General features: G+C 42.7%; 1 protein-coding gene across 1 annotated transcript in view; it reads right to left on the bottom strand.

Annotated features, from left to right (window-relative positions):
* The window catches only part of LYPD5 (LY6/PLAUR domain containing 5), a 38,556-nt gene extending 25,216 nt beyond the window's left edge, over positions 1–13,340 (bottom strand). Inside the window, exon 1 of the mRNA XM_055145284.1 lies at positions 13,065–13,340. The gene's annotated coding sequence lies outside the window, so the exon portion shown is untranslated. The remainder of the gene's footprint in view (positions 1–13,064) is intronic.
* Between the last annotated feature and the right edge of the window lie 160 nt (positions 13,341–13,500).

Below are 13,500 nucleotides of genomic sequence, written 5' to 3' on the forward strand. Positions count from 1 at the left end.
ATTGAGAGGTTCTCATGTTTGGTCCTTTATCTACTTTCAGCACACATCTCCCATCCCAAGCAATTCTTCCATCATTAACTTAGTGATCCCTTCTGTATCCCAGCTTCCTTCACCCTCTGCTCATAAGGCAGGAGAAAGCTTATTCTTATATACTGTATGCTTTTCTTATTTTTCTTGTTTTCTTTTGGTTTTGAAGTGAACTTATGAAAGAAAAAGTACATTTTCAGAAAAGGACATTTTTGAAATAAGTTTTTTTCAATGGGAGATAAGGAAAGAAGTAAAACCTGTGACCTTAAGGCATCCATTTTCAAAAATAACTGGAAATACAAAAGCAAATTTGAGGAACTATAAGGTCCTCAAGAGGGATACTTCAGTCAAATCCACTATGAAAAAATACCCACTTACAGAAAAAGAAAATCTCTTAAAGTACATCAAAGAATTCATAGTAGAGAGAAACCTTATGTCTGTAAGGAATGTGGGAAGGCTTATAGTCATGGCTTAAAACTTGTTCCACATGAGAGGACTCATATGGTTGAAAGATAGTTTGAATGTATGGACGGTGGAAAATTCTTTTTCGTGCCTATCAACTCACTGTGCACCAGAGATTTCATATTGGTGATAAACCCTATGAATGTAAGGAATGTGGGAAGACCATTAGTTGGGGATCAAGTCTTTTTTTTTTTTTTTTTTTTTTTTTTTTTTTTTTTTTTTTGCTTTTTGGGTCACACCTGGCAATGCACAGGGGTTACTTCTGGCTCTGCACTCAGGAATTACCTCTGGCCATGCTCAGGGGACCATATGGGATGCTGGGATCTGAACCCGGGTCGGCCGCGTGCAAGGCAAACGCCCTACCCGCTGTGCTATCTCTCCAGCCCCTGGGGATCAAGTCTTATTAAACATGAGAGAATCCATACTGGTGAGAAGGCCTATGAATGTAGAGACTGTGGGAAGGCATTTAGTCGTGGCTATCACCTTACTCGGCATCAGAAAATTCACACTGGCAAGAAATCTTACAAATGTAAAGAATGTGGGAGGGCTTGCTTTTTCTTTTTTTTGGAGTTCAAGCCTTGCAAAACATGAGATAATTCAAACAGGTGAGAAAACTTAGAAATGTAAGGAGTGTGGGAAAGCCTTTATTCGTGGCTATCAACTTACTCAGCATTACAAAATCCATATAGGTAAGAAACCTTATGGATGAAAAGTATGTGGAAAAACTTTTTGTTGGGGCTATCAGCTTACTCAGCATCAGATATTTCATACAGGCGAGAAGACATAAGAATGTAAGGAATGTGGGGAGACCTTTAATTGTGGCTCAAGTCTGATTCAACATGAGAGAATCTATACTGGCAAGAAGCCTATGAATGTAGAGACTGTGGGAAGGCCTTTAGTCGTGGCTGTCACCTACTCAGCACCAGAAAATCCATGCTGATGAGAAACCCTTTGAATGTAAGGAATGTGGAAAGACCTTTAGCTGGGGATCAAATCTTGTTAAACACGAGAGTCCATACTGGTGGGAGAGCCTGTGAATGTAAGGAATGTGGGATGACTTGTGGTGGTGGGTGTCAGCATCATATTCCCCAAAGATTTCATACTGATGAGAAACCTTACCAGTGTAAAGAATTTGGGGAGACTTTACTCATAATTTAAACCTTGTTCAACATGAGAGAAGTCATAGTAAGTGACAAGTCCTATGAATATGAAAGTAGGAAAGCCTCTATATGGACAATTTACTCTAATGAGACAGTTAATAATGCTGATGCTTTACAATGGAAGAGATAATGTTTGTGTGCATGTTTATGAAATCTTAGGACTAGGGAATAAACAAAAGCCTTCGGTATCAGAAAATTTATACTAGTGAGAAATGTTCTGAATATAAGGAATATGGAAAGGGCTTTAAGCTTCTGAATTATTTAAATGAACATTAATGTATACTGGTATGGCACAAAGTAACAAATTTCAGATAATATACATTCCTTGAAAACACTTAGAAATATAGGAAAGACAAGCTTTTTTCAGATTCTTGCTTTGCACATCAGAAAATTCATTCTGCTATGAAATTCTATGGACTTCAGGAGTATGATTTATCCTCTTATAGGAATATCTTGAGATTTGGCTTAAATATCTTAAAATTCATCCGAATGAGAAACTCTGACTTTGAATTGTAAGAAAGCTATTAGACAGGAGTGGCTCAAACTGTTGCTTTGAGACATATATGGTTCTACAGGATGATATCTGTTCATTAAAAGAGAAATGCAGAACTGGGTCCAATTCCTGGCACCACCAAAAAAAAAAGTGCCATAAATTGCTGGGGAGATAGTTTAATGGTGAAACACTTGCCTTGTTTCCACAGGCCCTGGATTCCTTCTCCAGTATCACTGTCACCACAAAAACAAACAAACAAACAAACAAACAAACAAGCATAAAATTAGCTTGGAAACTTATAGTTTTATATTGCATAGTATTATTATTATATATTACAGACGTATCGGTCTGTGGGGCTGGAGATATAGCTCAATTTTTCTTGCATATGTGAGATCCTGAGTTTGCTCTCCAGCACTTGATCAGTTTGTGCATAATTGGAAATGAAGAAAAAAATGCTTGTCTTGTTTGGGCCACAGAGACTGTACAGCAGGTAAGGCACTTGTCTTGCATGCAGCCAACCTGGGTTTGATGCCTGGCACTACAACCCTCAGCACTGCCAGGTGAGCACAGAGCCAGGAGTAAGTCCTGAGCACCAGCAATTATGGTCCCAAAACAAAACGAGTTTGTCTTTTCCATAAAGAGTTTTAGAGATAACATTAGCACTGAAACATGAGATAAGCCACAATATGGTTGTGAGGAATAGCTTACTTAATTTGCACAAGGTTCAATTACATAAGATAGGACAAGTGTGGAAAGTATTTCTTTGTTCCTGTGAGAGGATGATTTATGTCAAATATATTCTTACAGTGAGTATATAAATTCCCAGGGTCCAGAGAAATAGTACTGGCATTAAGGTGCTTGCATGTGGCTGATCCAGTTTGACCCCCAATACCACATAGGGTACCCCAAACACTACCTGAAGTGACCTATTCGTAGTGCTGGGTGTGGCCTAAAAGTGAAGAAAAAATCAAAATCCTCACTTCAGTCTTTGCTGAACTTAGCAAATTAATTCTAAAAATATATGGGAAAACCCTTATCAGTATAGTACAAGACATTGTTCTACCTCACCACCTCCTTACTACCTATGGAACACATGAAAATGATTATTATCTCTGGGCATCATGTTTAAAATACTAATATTGAGGACTGGGGCAATAGTACAGTGGTTAGGGCACTTACTTTGCATGTGGCTAACCTGGATTCAATTCCCGGTATCTGATGGTCCCCTGAGCACTGCCAGGAGTGATTCCTGAGTGCAGAGCCTGAAGTAATCCTTGAGCACTGCTGGGTGTAGCCCCTCCTTCAATAAAACATTGATGATAATAATTATTAGATTGGATAGATTTAGTGTATTGATGCTGTTAAGTAGTGCTGTTGGAGAGTGGGTAGATTCTGTGTTTGCCAGGTCCTTAGTATCCAAACCAGAGTACCTGGTATATAATTTACATTCAGTACGTATTAACTTTTCATCATTGTCATTAGTATGTTACTGATGAATTCTCAAAAGAGGAATACCCCTTCATTGAAAGGAATTTAGGAAAACTTCCATCTCTTGGGGCTGGAGCGATGGTGCAGCAGGTAGGGTTCTTGCCCTGCATGTGGCTGACCTAGGTTCAATCCCTGCCACCTCATGTGGTCCCCCATGCCCATCAGGAGTGAGCACAGAGCCAGAGGTGAACCCTGAGCACCACCAGGTATGACTCAAAACAAAAACAAACAAAAAAATAAAAAGATGGGTCAGAGGGATAGTACAGTGCCTGGTGTGTTTGTTTTGGATGTGCTGATCTGGTTCTTTTTTTTTTTAATTTTTATTAAATCACCATGTGGAAAGTTACAAAGTTCCCAGGTTTATATGTCAGTCACACAATATTCAAACACCCATCCCCTCACCGGTGCCCACAGTCCACCACCAGAAACCCCAGCATACCCCCCGCCCCCACTCCCTACCCCCTACTGTATAACTAATGAATTTCACTTCATTTTTTCTTTACTTTGATTACATTCCATAATTCAACACAAAACTCACTATAGTTGACATAACTCTCTCTCTCTCTATTTTTTTCTTTTTCCTTTTCCCTTTTTTTTTTTTCTTTCTCCCCCTCATCCCCCTTCCTGCGCCTCATAGTATGGTGTACGCCACGCCACGTCGGCCAGCGTGGGGCTTTTGCTTAGTTCACAGTCCAGAGGTGGCTGCTACATTAAAAACCTTCAATATTTTCAACAAAAACTTACTGTTATTATTTGGAGTTTCCCCCCCAAGTCAGACCTGTTCAAATGGGACCGATTCACATTGCTGACAATTATAAATGTTAAGTCGCGCGGACGCAGCAGTTTTGGATTTCTGTATAAAGTCCAGGGAAAATTCTGCCAGAAATTACATAGCCCAGCTCACAGTCCCAGTGCATTGCTGTAAGAAGTCTCTGAATTCAAAGTCTTTAGGCGCAGAGGGTCCGATTCGCGCTCCGCGGCTCCGGGTTTATCTGGGCCGAGGGCGTGCCGGTTACGCTCCCTTCCCATGAGTTCCTGGGAGCCCCCAAAGTAAAATCCGAATACCTGTGGGTCTGGAGTTACAGAAGATGGCGCCTGCCACATGGTGCCGCCAGCCCGCCGCTTTCCATGCAGGAAGACAGGGTGGGGAGGAAAAAAATATCCACCCCCAGCAGCACCGAGTTGTAGCCCAGTTTGGTGTCCCAGTGCATCGCGGATGCCCGAATGTGTTACATCTTTGGAATCAAAGTCTTTAGGCGCAGAGGGTCCGATTCGCGCTCAGCGGCTCCGGGTTTATCTCTGTGCTGATCTGGTTCTTTGATGGTGCCAATATGGTCCCTTGAACCTGCCAGGAGTGATCCCTAAACATAGAGCAGAGCCGGGAGTAAGCCTGAGCGCTGTTGGGTGTGGTTCAGAAACAAAACACTTCCAATGACATTGGTTTGTCCTTTCTCCCTGGCCTCAGGGAGCTTAGATTTATTGGGTTACACCCATCATAGTGCTCCCAAGACACTCCCATTCCTGTGTGTTTATCTTTAACCTCTCTGCTCTGCTTCCCCAACTGGTCAGTCACCTTTATACCCAGGTCAGACTGTTGATTTGTATTTGTAAGTGAAATACTGCTTTTCTCCTTCCCTTACATTCTTTTGCATAGTTTACTTCAGAGCAATGTCCTTTTTGTATAGAACAGGAAGACAGTTAATGCTGTGATTTTGTAATTTGGGAGTTAATTGATTCCGAATAATATTCACTGTGGGCATCTGTTTTCTTGACTTAAGTATCAGTTACCCTTAGTTCCTAGCACCCCAAAAGCAGAGTCCTGACAAGGGATAGGATGGACTCAAGGCAAGCTGTGAGCTATTTTGGCATCAAAATGGGCCAGGGGGCTGGAGCAATAGCACAGCGAGTAGGGCATTTGCCTTGCACGCGGCCAACCCGGGTTCGATTCCTAGCATCCCAAATGGTCCCTGGAGCGCTGCCAGGAGTGATTACTGAGTGCAGATCCAGGAGTAACCCCTGAGCATCGCTGGGTGTGACCCAAAAAACAACAACAAAAAAATGGGCCAGGCCAAGCACCATAATACTTAACTATAAGTTTAGAGCATGGTCATGGACAAATTCTGTCATGATCCAAAGAGTAACTGGATTAGGACCCTGTTAGGAAAGATTAATCTGGCCTGAGCACTGTAGTCTGACATCTATAGAGAGATGTCCCTAGGAGAGCCACCCTATAAGTTTAATGTATCTCTTACTGTGTCAATACAAAATAGCTAATATTAAGAAGTAGAATTAAGATGAATGTTTAAATGGTTATTGGACTAAGTAAAGGAGAAACACACCCCTAGGTAGAAATTCACGCTTAAGCGGATTTCCAGGCTGCAGGAACTCTGGAAGGGCTTTCATATGTTGATTGTGCTATCGGACCTAGATATGGTGGCTACCTCCAGTGCTTGGAGGTTGGTGTGAGACCACGGCAGCAAGAAGGAGCGCAGAATGATGAGCATGGGGGACAGGAGGAGACAGGAATGAGGGGCAGTGTGAGACTGGAACAGGTGCGTGAGGAGAATGGAATAAACGACAACTGATCACCAACCAGCCTGGAGGCCCTGTTCCCTCCTTCATGAGTCTGTTGGTGGCAGCATATGACCACTGAACACATGTGGCGGGTGAAAGACACTGTTGCCAGCTCACTCATTTGTTTTATGATTACAAATAACTTCATATACATTTTGAATTTCAAGTAGTCCACTCTGGATAAAATCTAGTAGAACAGAACTTGAGAGATTCAGAATCTCTCCCTGAATCTGCATCAGAAATCAAGGTTGAAAAGAAATGTGAATTCAGTGTTAAGATGCTGGGAATATACCATTTGAAGAAGCAGGGAAAGGTGTGAAGCAATGAATTTCAACAGACAAGCAGCCAGTAATGAAAACAACTCACACTTCAAGGTAAACTACAATTAAAAAGAACAAAAATCTATATTTGCGGGGGGCTGGAGAGATAATATAGTGGTTAAGGTACTTGCCTGGCATACTGCCAGCCCAGCTGTGCTCAGGGATCACTCTTGGCGGTTCTGGGGAGGGGGCATGTCAAACCTGGGTCGGCTACAAGCAAGGTCAGCTTCCTCCCCCCTGTACTCTCTGGCCCCTATACTTCATTCTGATTGTTCTTTTTTTTTTTCTGATTGTTCATTTTTGATTTGGGCCTATCCTGGCAGTGCTCATGAGATCTTCCCAGCTTGGTGTTGGGGAACCATAAGGTACTAGGGTGAAGGGATAAACCTGGAGCTTGTGCTCCAGTCCTTTTTGAGAGATCTCCCTTGCATATTCTCATAATTTTTCTTAAGTGTATATGGCTTTGGGTGAAGAAAATCATAATGATGAGCTCTGAAAAGGAGTTTTGTGTTTTTTAGTCTGCATCTTGAAGTCGATGACCTGTCATCATTTTGAATCACTGTTTCACTCCTCCTGGTTACCATCTTTGTATGATAAATAGATGTGGAAATGGTATCTTATCCTAGCATTAGAGTCTCAAAAATTAGTGCTTGATAAAAAAGGATTCTTTGGTTAAGTGATCTTTTTTTTTGCTTTTTGGGTCACACCTGGAGAATGAATGCACAGGGGCTCTGCACTCAGGAATTACCCCTGGCGGTGCTCAGGGGATCATATGGGATGCTGGGAATCGAACCCCAGTTGGCTGCGTGCAAGGCAAGTGCCCTACCTGCTGCGCTATTGCTCCAGCCCTGGTTAAGTGATCTTTGAAGCAACATTTATTAGTTTCTCTTTGAGGAACAACCAAGAGCATTTTAACAGCTTTCCTAAAACCTGTAGTGAAGAAAATTCTTAAGCTTTGTCTAGTGTTTGAAATACTGCCATAGATATGCTGATTTCCATGATGTTACTAATTTAGACATATGTAACTACAAAGAGAACTGCTGCTATAACTAAGTGAGCCCTCAATTTGAAAATTTCATTCACCAACTTAGTTGGCATTGATGGATGACAGCAACATGTTCTTAAGTGGTTGCCTTCTGATGCTTTATTTAAGGGTAAAAACTGCTTCATTGTATCTAAGTAAAATGGATTCTTGAATTTTATTAAAAATCATTTATTCTTATTCCTTTATTTATATAAGTTTGTATTGTGATCAGTTGTACTGACAGATTGGTTGACTTCTTCCCAATCGTGGGTGTACCCAAATTAGCAAATATTTTATGCACTGCATGATCTCATTGGTTAAATATTGGTTGAAATACTTTAAAAAATATTTCTTAACATCTTAAAAAGATATTTTTTACTTCTTTACTCAGATTTGTGTAATAGTATTGCTTTTTAAATGGACCCCTTTTTTGGTGGGCCAAGGACAGCTCTACACTCAGGGGACAATATGGGATACCGGGGATCAAACACGGGTTGGCTGTGTGCAAGGCAAGCACGCTACCCACTGTATTTTCTCTTTGGTTCCCTGAACTTTTGTTTTTGTATTGCAGTTAGCCATCCTTTTAAATTACTGGACTGGAGTTGTGTTTTGAATTGGAACTCCTTGTAACTTTTCTAGTGCCATCTTCTGCTTCTTTCCTGTGTTTTAACTTCTTTTTTGACAAAGTCACTGAGTACATGGCAGTTTCTTTAAGGAACATTCATAGTCTGCATGGCAGTACCAGCCATGGCCTGTCCGGAAGGAGCATTCCAGTATGATCCTTCACTGAGACCCTTCCATTTTGTGTCCTTTGGAGTACTGTGTTGTGTGGGGGGAATTAGAGTACCTCATGGGACTGTTGAATTATACTGTACCTGCATTCAGAGCAGAAACATTATAAAATTTTCTGAGTTGATTATTTCTCTACATGTTGATTGATTTTTTTTTTCTGGTCCAAATTGGTTTAATGAAACCAGGGAAAATGTCTCACTGTTGAATCTCTCATACCCAAAGACACGTGTAACTCTAAGATATTCAATACATATCTATAAAAGAGCAATTGGATTGATTCATGTGTATTTTACCTTATGTATTTTTGGTTTTGATTCCATAATGCTATGAAAAGTATACAGCAACATGAGTTTGTAAGTTTTTCAATTGTGAGATGGGTCCAGAGTGAAGGAACCATATATATATTTCAAACCAGTATGAAATGTCAATAATAAATTAGTTGAGAACGAGGGGCTGGAGTGATATCACAGTAGATATGGCATTTGCCTTGCACGTGGCTGACCTGGGTTTGATTCCCAGGATCCCATATAGTTCCTGAGCACCGTCAGGAGTAATTCCTGAGTGCAGAGCCAGGTGTGACCCAAAAGCAAAAAAAAAAGTTGAGAACTAGTGTAAAGGTTTTTCCACATTCCTTACATTCCTAGGGCTTCTCTCCAGCAGGAGTTGACTGATGTGTTTTAAGTTCTCCAGTGTAAAAAATACAAACACGCGCACGGAAGGGGGCGATGTGTGTGTTGTGTTGTTCGAGGACTCTCAGGGTGGCGTTCTCTCTCTCTCTCTCTCTCACTGCTCGCATTTGGTGCTCTTGAGCCACTGTGTATGGACTGGATTGGGATGGCTCCTCCTTGTGCTCTGCTTCTGTGTCTTCCCCCTCTACTTCTCTTATAGTCTTAGTTTATATAGCAGTCACATAGGGTGGTGACACAAAGGTGGGTTGAACATTAACAAATCAACAAAGAGGGGTAAGACCACTCCTCCAGGAGATTAACAAAATCTCATCTAAGGAGTTTACTCCAGATTACTTCCTAGTAATCCGCTTAAGGGTGGGATCCCATCCAGGGTGTGGCTTTCTTCTTTCCTCCACCTAAATAGTTATAGTAAATTTACTTCTAATATTTCTAGCAATGTCAATCTGCATGAGCACAGTAACAGATATATCAAACTTAAAGTTTAGTTCTTCCTGAGGACATCTCACTATATTTTCTAGACCACAGTCCTCAGATCAGGTTAGTCTTCCTAACCCCAGCAGGGTCTTAGTCTCGTCGTTACTTTTGGATCATGACAGCATTTGTCTATGACTATGCTCTCAACTTATAGTTGAGTATTGTGGCGCTTTGGCCTGGCCCACTTTGATGCCAGGGTAGCTCACAGCTTGCCCTGGGTCCATTCTGTCCCTTGTTGGAACCCTGCTTTTGGGGTGCTAGGAACTAAGTAAGGGCAACTGAGTTGAGAAAGCAGATGCCCAAGAATAAATATTATTGGGGTCAATCAGCTCCCAAGTTAACAAAGCATAATATTAACTCTCTTCCTGTGTCCATACAAAAAGGACATTGCTTTAAGGTAAACTAAGTTCCCTGCAGCAAGGCTGAAAAGACAAACCCAGTGTTATTCTACACTCCAGCATGACTTGAAGGACTTCCCATACTGTTTTCATTTGTATGACTTCAAGTTGATATGAATTATCAGATGTTGAGTAAAGTATGCAGCTTTAAAGTTTTCTCACCATCTTTGCATTCATACGATCAATCGATCAATTATATCAATTATCAGTTGTATGTGTGTGTTTTGGGCATACCTGGTCGTTCTCAGGGCCTAATCATGGCTTTGCACTCAGGGATCACCCTTGGTGGGGCCCAGGGGATCATATATGGTGTCAGGGATGGTGTCAGGGATAGAATTGAATCTGGGTCAGCTGAATGTACTATCACTCCTACCCTCTACATATGCAAAATTAAATGATTAAATGGAAGAATACATCTTTGCATTCATGTGGCCCTTGCCAGTGTGAATTCTGTGATTTTGTGTAAGTTGAGAGCCTCTATATGTAAGTTGAGAGTCTTCCCACATTCTGTATTCTTCCAGTTAATCATTTAATCTTGTCTGCCACAATCAGACAGGCAGAAAGCTGGAGGGAACATTTTTCTTGATTCTGTAGTGGAAACCTTGGTAGCAGTTAAGCAACTGCTGCAATCTATAAATAAGCTTTGTGGCAACCACAAGACAAAACCTATAGTATATTCACAAGACATAAAAGAAGGAAATCAGAGCATACCACTACATAAAATCAATAGTTTTCAGTGCAAGGCAGCAAGAGAAGAAAGGAACAAGGAGGGGCTAGAGAGAGAGAGAGAACTGCAGGGAGGGTGCTTACCTTGCATGCAACCAACCTAGATTAGTTACCCAGCACTTCATTTAGTCCCCAAAGCCCCACCAGGAATAATTCTGAGCACAGAGCCAGAAGTAACTTGAGCACTGCCAGGTGTGGCCCAAAAGCCAAAATAAATCAATTTAAAAAATAGAAAGTGGAAGATGAGACATTACAACTGATACCACTAAACTACGTGGGATCATTATGTAACTGATGAATTTTTTTTTTTTTTTGCTTTTGGGGTCACACCTGGCGATGCACAGGGGTTACTCCTGGCTCTGCACTCAGGAATTACCCCTGGCCGTGCTCAGGGGACCATATGGGATGCTGGGATTTGAACCCGGGTCGGCCGCGTGCAAGGCAAACGCCCTACCTGCTGTGCTATCTCTCCAGCCCCTGATGAAAAATTTTTATGTAAAATAATGAATCTAGAAGAAGTGAATCAATTCCAAGAAACAAATCTCACATTACTATTAGGAAGTAGAAAGTCTAGACAAATACTGAATCAAGATGAAATCTATAATAAAAACCTCCTTGCACAAAACTCAGTTCTCAAACCCTTGCAAAAACTGAAGAGGAGGAACAGTCCATAGCGAAGGAAGAAAGGAAAAGGTGGGGAGGGAAATAAAGGGAAAAAGGAAGGGGAAAGGAAGGAAGGTTATCTTGTTTAGCATGCAAATCTATGAACTGAGAATGTTAATAGAATAAAAAAGGATCTGCAGAGATAGTACAGTGGGTAGGGTGCTTGCTTTGTAGATAGCCAAACTGCTTCAAATCTCCAGCACCACAGAGGGTCCCCCAAATCCAGCCATGAGGAAGCCCTGAGCATTGCTGAGTATGGCGTTTCCCAAAAGCCAACCTAATAAAAATATCGTTCACTATTCTCTCTCTCTGTGTGTGTGTGTGTGTGTGTGTGTGTGTGTGTGTGTATAGTCACACCTAGCGATGCTCAGGACTTACTCCTGGCTCTGTATTCAAAGATCATTCCTGGAGGGTCTCAGAGGACCTTATGGTCTGCCAGGGATTGACCCTAGTAGTCTCTATGCAAAGCAAGTACTCTCTCTCTCTGCTGTACTATTTCTCTGGCCTCCAGAGCTTGGAACCACACCTAGTAATGCTCAGGGCTTCTGTTCAGGAGTAATCTTTGGTGTACTGGGGAACCTATACCAGGGATTTTTTGTTTGGATATTTTTTTTGGTGGGGGGGCAGGCACACCAGGCTGTGCCAGGGTTTACTCCTGACTCTTGGCAGGACTTGGAGGACCATATAGGGTGTTGGGGATTGAACTAGCTCATTTCAGCTGTTTACAAGACAAGCACCCACCAACTCTACTATCGCTCTGGCCCCCTGGTACCACGGCTCTGAACTGGTGTCAGCATGCATGGCAGTGCCTTAATTCCTGTACTATCTCTGTGGCACAACTTTTTTTTTAAAAAAAAAGATGTATATTCTGGCGGAGAGATGGTTTAAAGAGCTGGAGTGCATGCTTGGCCTATGGGAGCCTCCCATACCATCCCCACACCACATGGACCCCCCCTACCCCAGCTCAGCAGTTATTGGGTGCATTATTCTGTTCTGACCATAAAGTTCTAAATTTCTGTATTTTTAGTATGGCGCCCAGTGGTAAAGTGTGTGCTTTATATGTTTGAGTCAGAGTTTGATCCATAGTCCCAGAAAAAGTTTCTGTTCTGCTTTGTTCCTGGTACATTAAAATTTGCACTTTAAAAAAAATTTTTTTGTAATTCTTGTATTCTTAAATACTTGAACCTATTTATTAGATGTATGTAAATTAGATTTGTAGTATGTTCTTCAATAATGTTTTATTTTCTGAGCCACACCGGGCAGTGCTCAGGTAGGACTCGGGGGACCATATGTAGTGCCAGTGTTCAACCCGGGTTGCCTTCTACCCCCACCCACCCTCAAGGCAAGCGTCTTAACCCCTATACTATCTGTACAGTCCCCCAGCTCCTTTTTATTTTGATTTAGGGGCCATACCCGATGATGCTCAGGGTTCCTCCTGGCAGTGCTTGGGGGACCATATAGGATGCCGGTGATTGAACCCTGGTCTGCTGTGTGCAAGGCAAGCACCTTACCCGCTGTACTATCGTTCCAGCACCCCCACCTCCTTTTTAAATGGTTATTTGGTCAAGGGTGGGTTCAGACCACGGTAATTGTGACAGCCTGGCCAGGGAAGCTCAACATTTACTTTCACGGCGCTAACTTTAGTTCACACGAGCATCCCTTTACATTTTCCACTTATTTTTTACATTTTCAATCTCTGCCAACTGTAAAAGTAAACAACGAGGAAAAAAAAAAAAGCAAAGTGAATTCTACAAGCGCCGGAAACCTCAAATACCAGATTCCTTGCAGCTCTTTCAAAAGGAAAACTGCCGACTGGGGGCGGCCGGGCCTTACGGAGGGTCCCGACGCGACTGGGGTGCGCTGATTCCGGGGGGGCTGGGGCGTGTGCCCTGCTCCGCGGGTGAACCAGGGGGTGTCACCAAGGGCTCTCCATCCGCGAGGACAAAAACGAGGGGGCGGCAGCTCTCCGATGATTCGGGGGTCAGGGTGTAGCGGCACTGGCGCCTGCACGGGTGCCGCGTGGGGCGGGGCGCGCCTCGTTCCACGACGCCCCTGGGAATGGAGTCCGGAAGTTAGACGGGTGGCTCTGGGAAGTGGAGTCCGGAAGTCGGGAGGCGCCCCTGGGAAGTGGAGTCCGGAAGTCGGGAGGCGCCCCTGGGAAATCGAGTCCGGAAGTCGGGAGGCGCCCCTGGGAAATCGAGTCCGGAAGT

Source organism: Sorex araneus, chromosome 8 (genome assembly GCF_027595985.1).
Source record: "Sorex araneus isolate mSorAra2 chromosome 8, mSorAra2.pri, whole genome shotgun sequence".
In the NCBI taxonomy this organism is placed as follows: domain Eukaryota; kingdom Metazoa; phylum Chordata; class Mammalia; order Eulipotyphla; family Soricidae; genus Sorex; species Sorex araneus.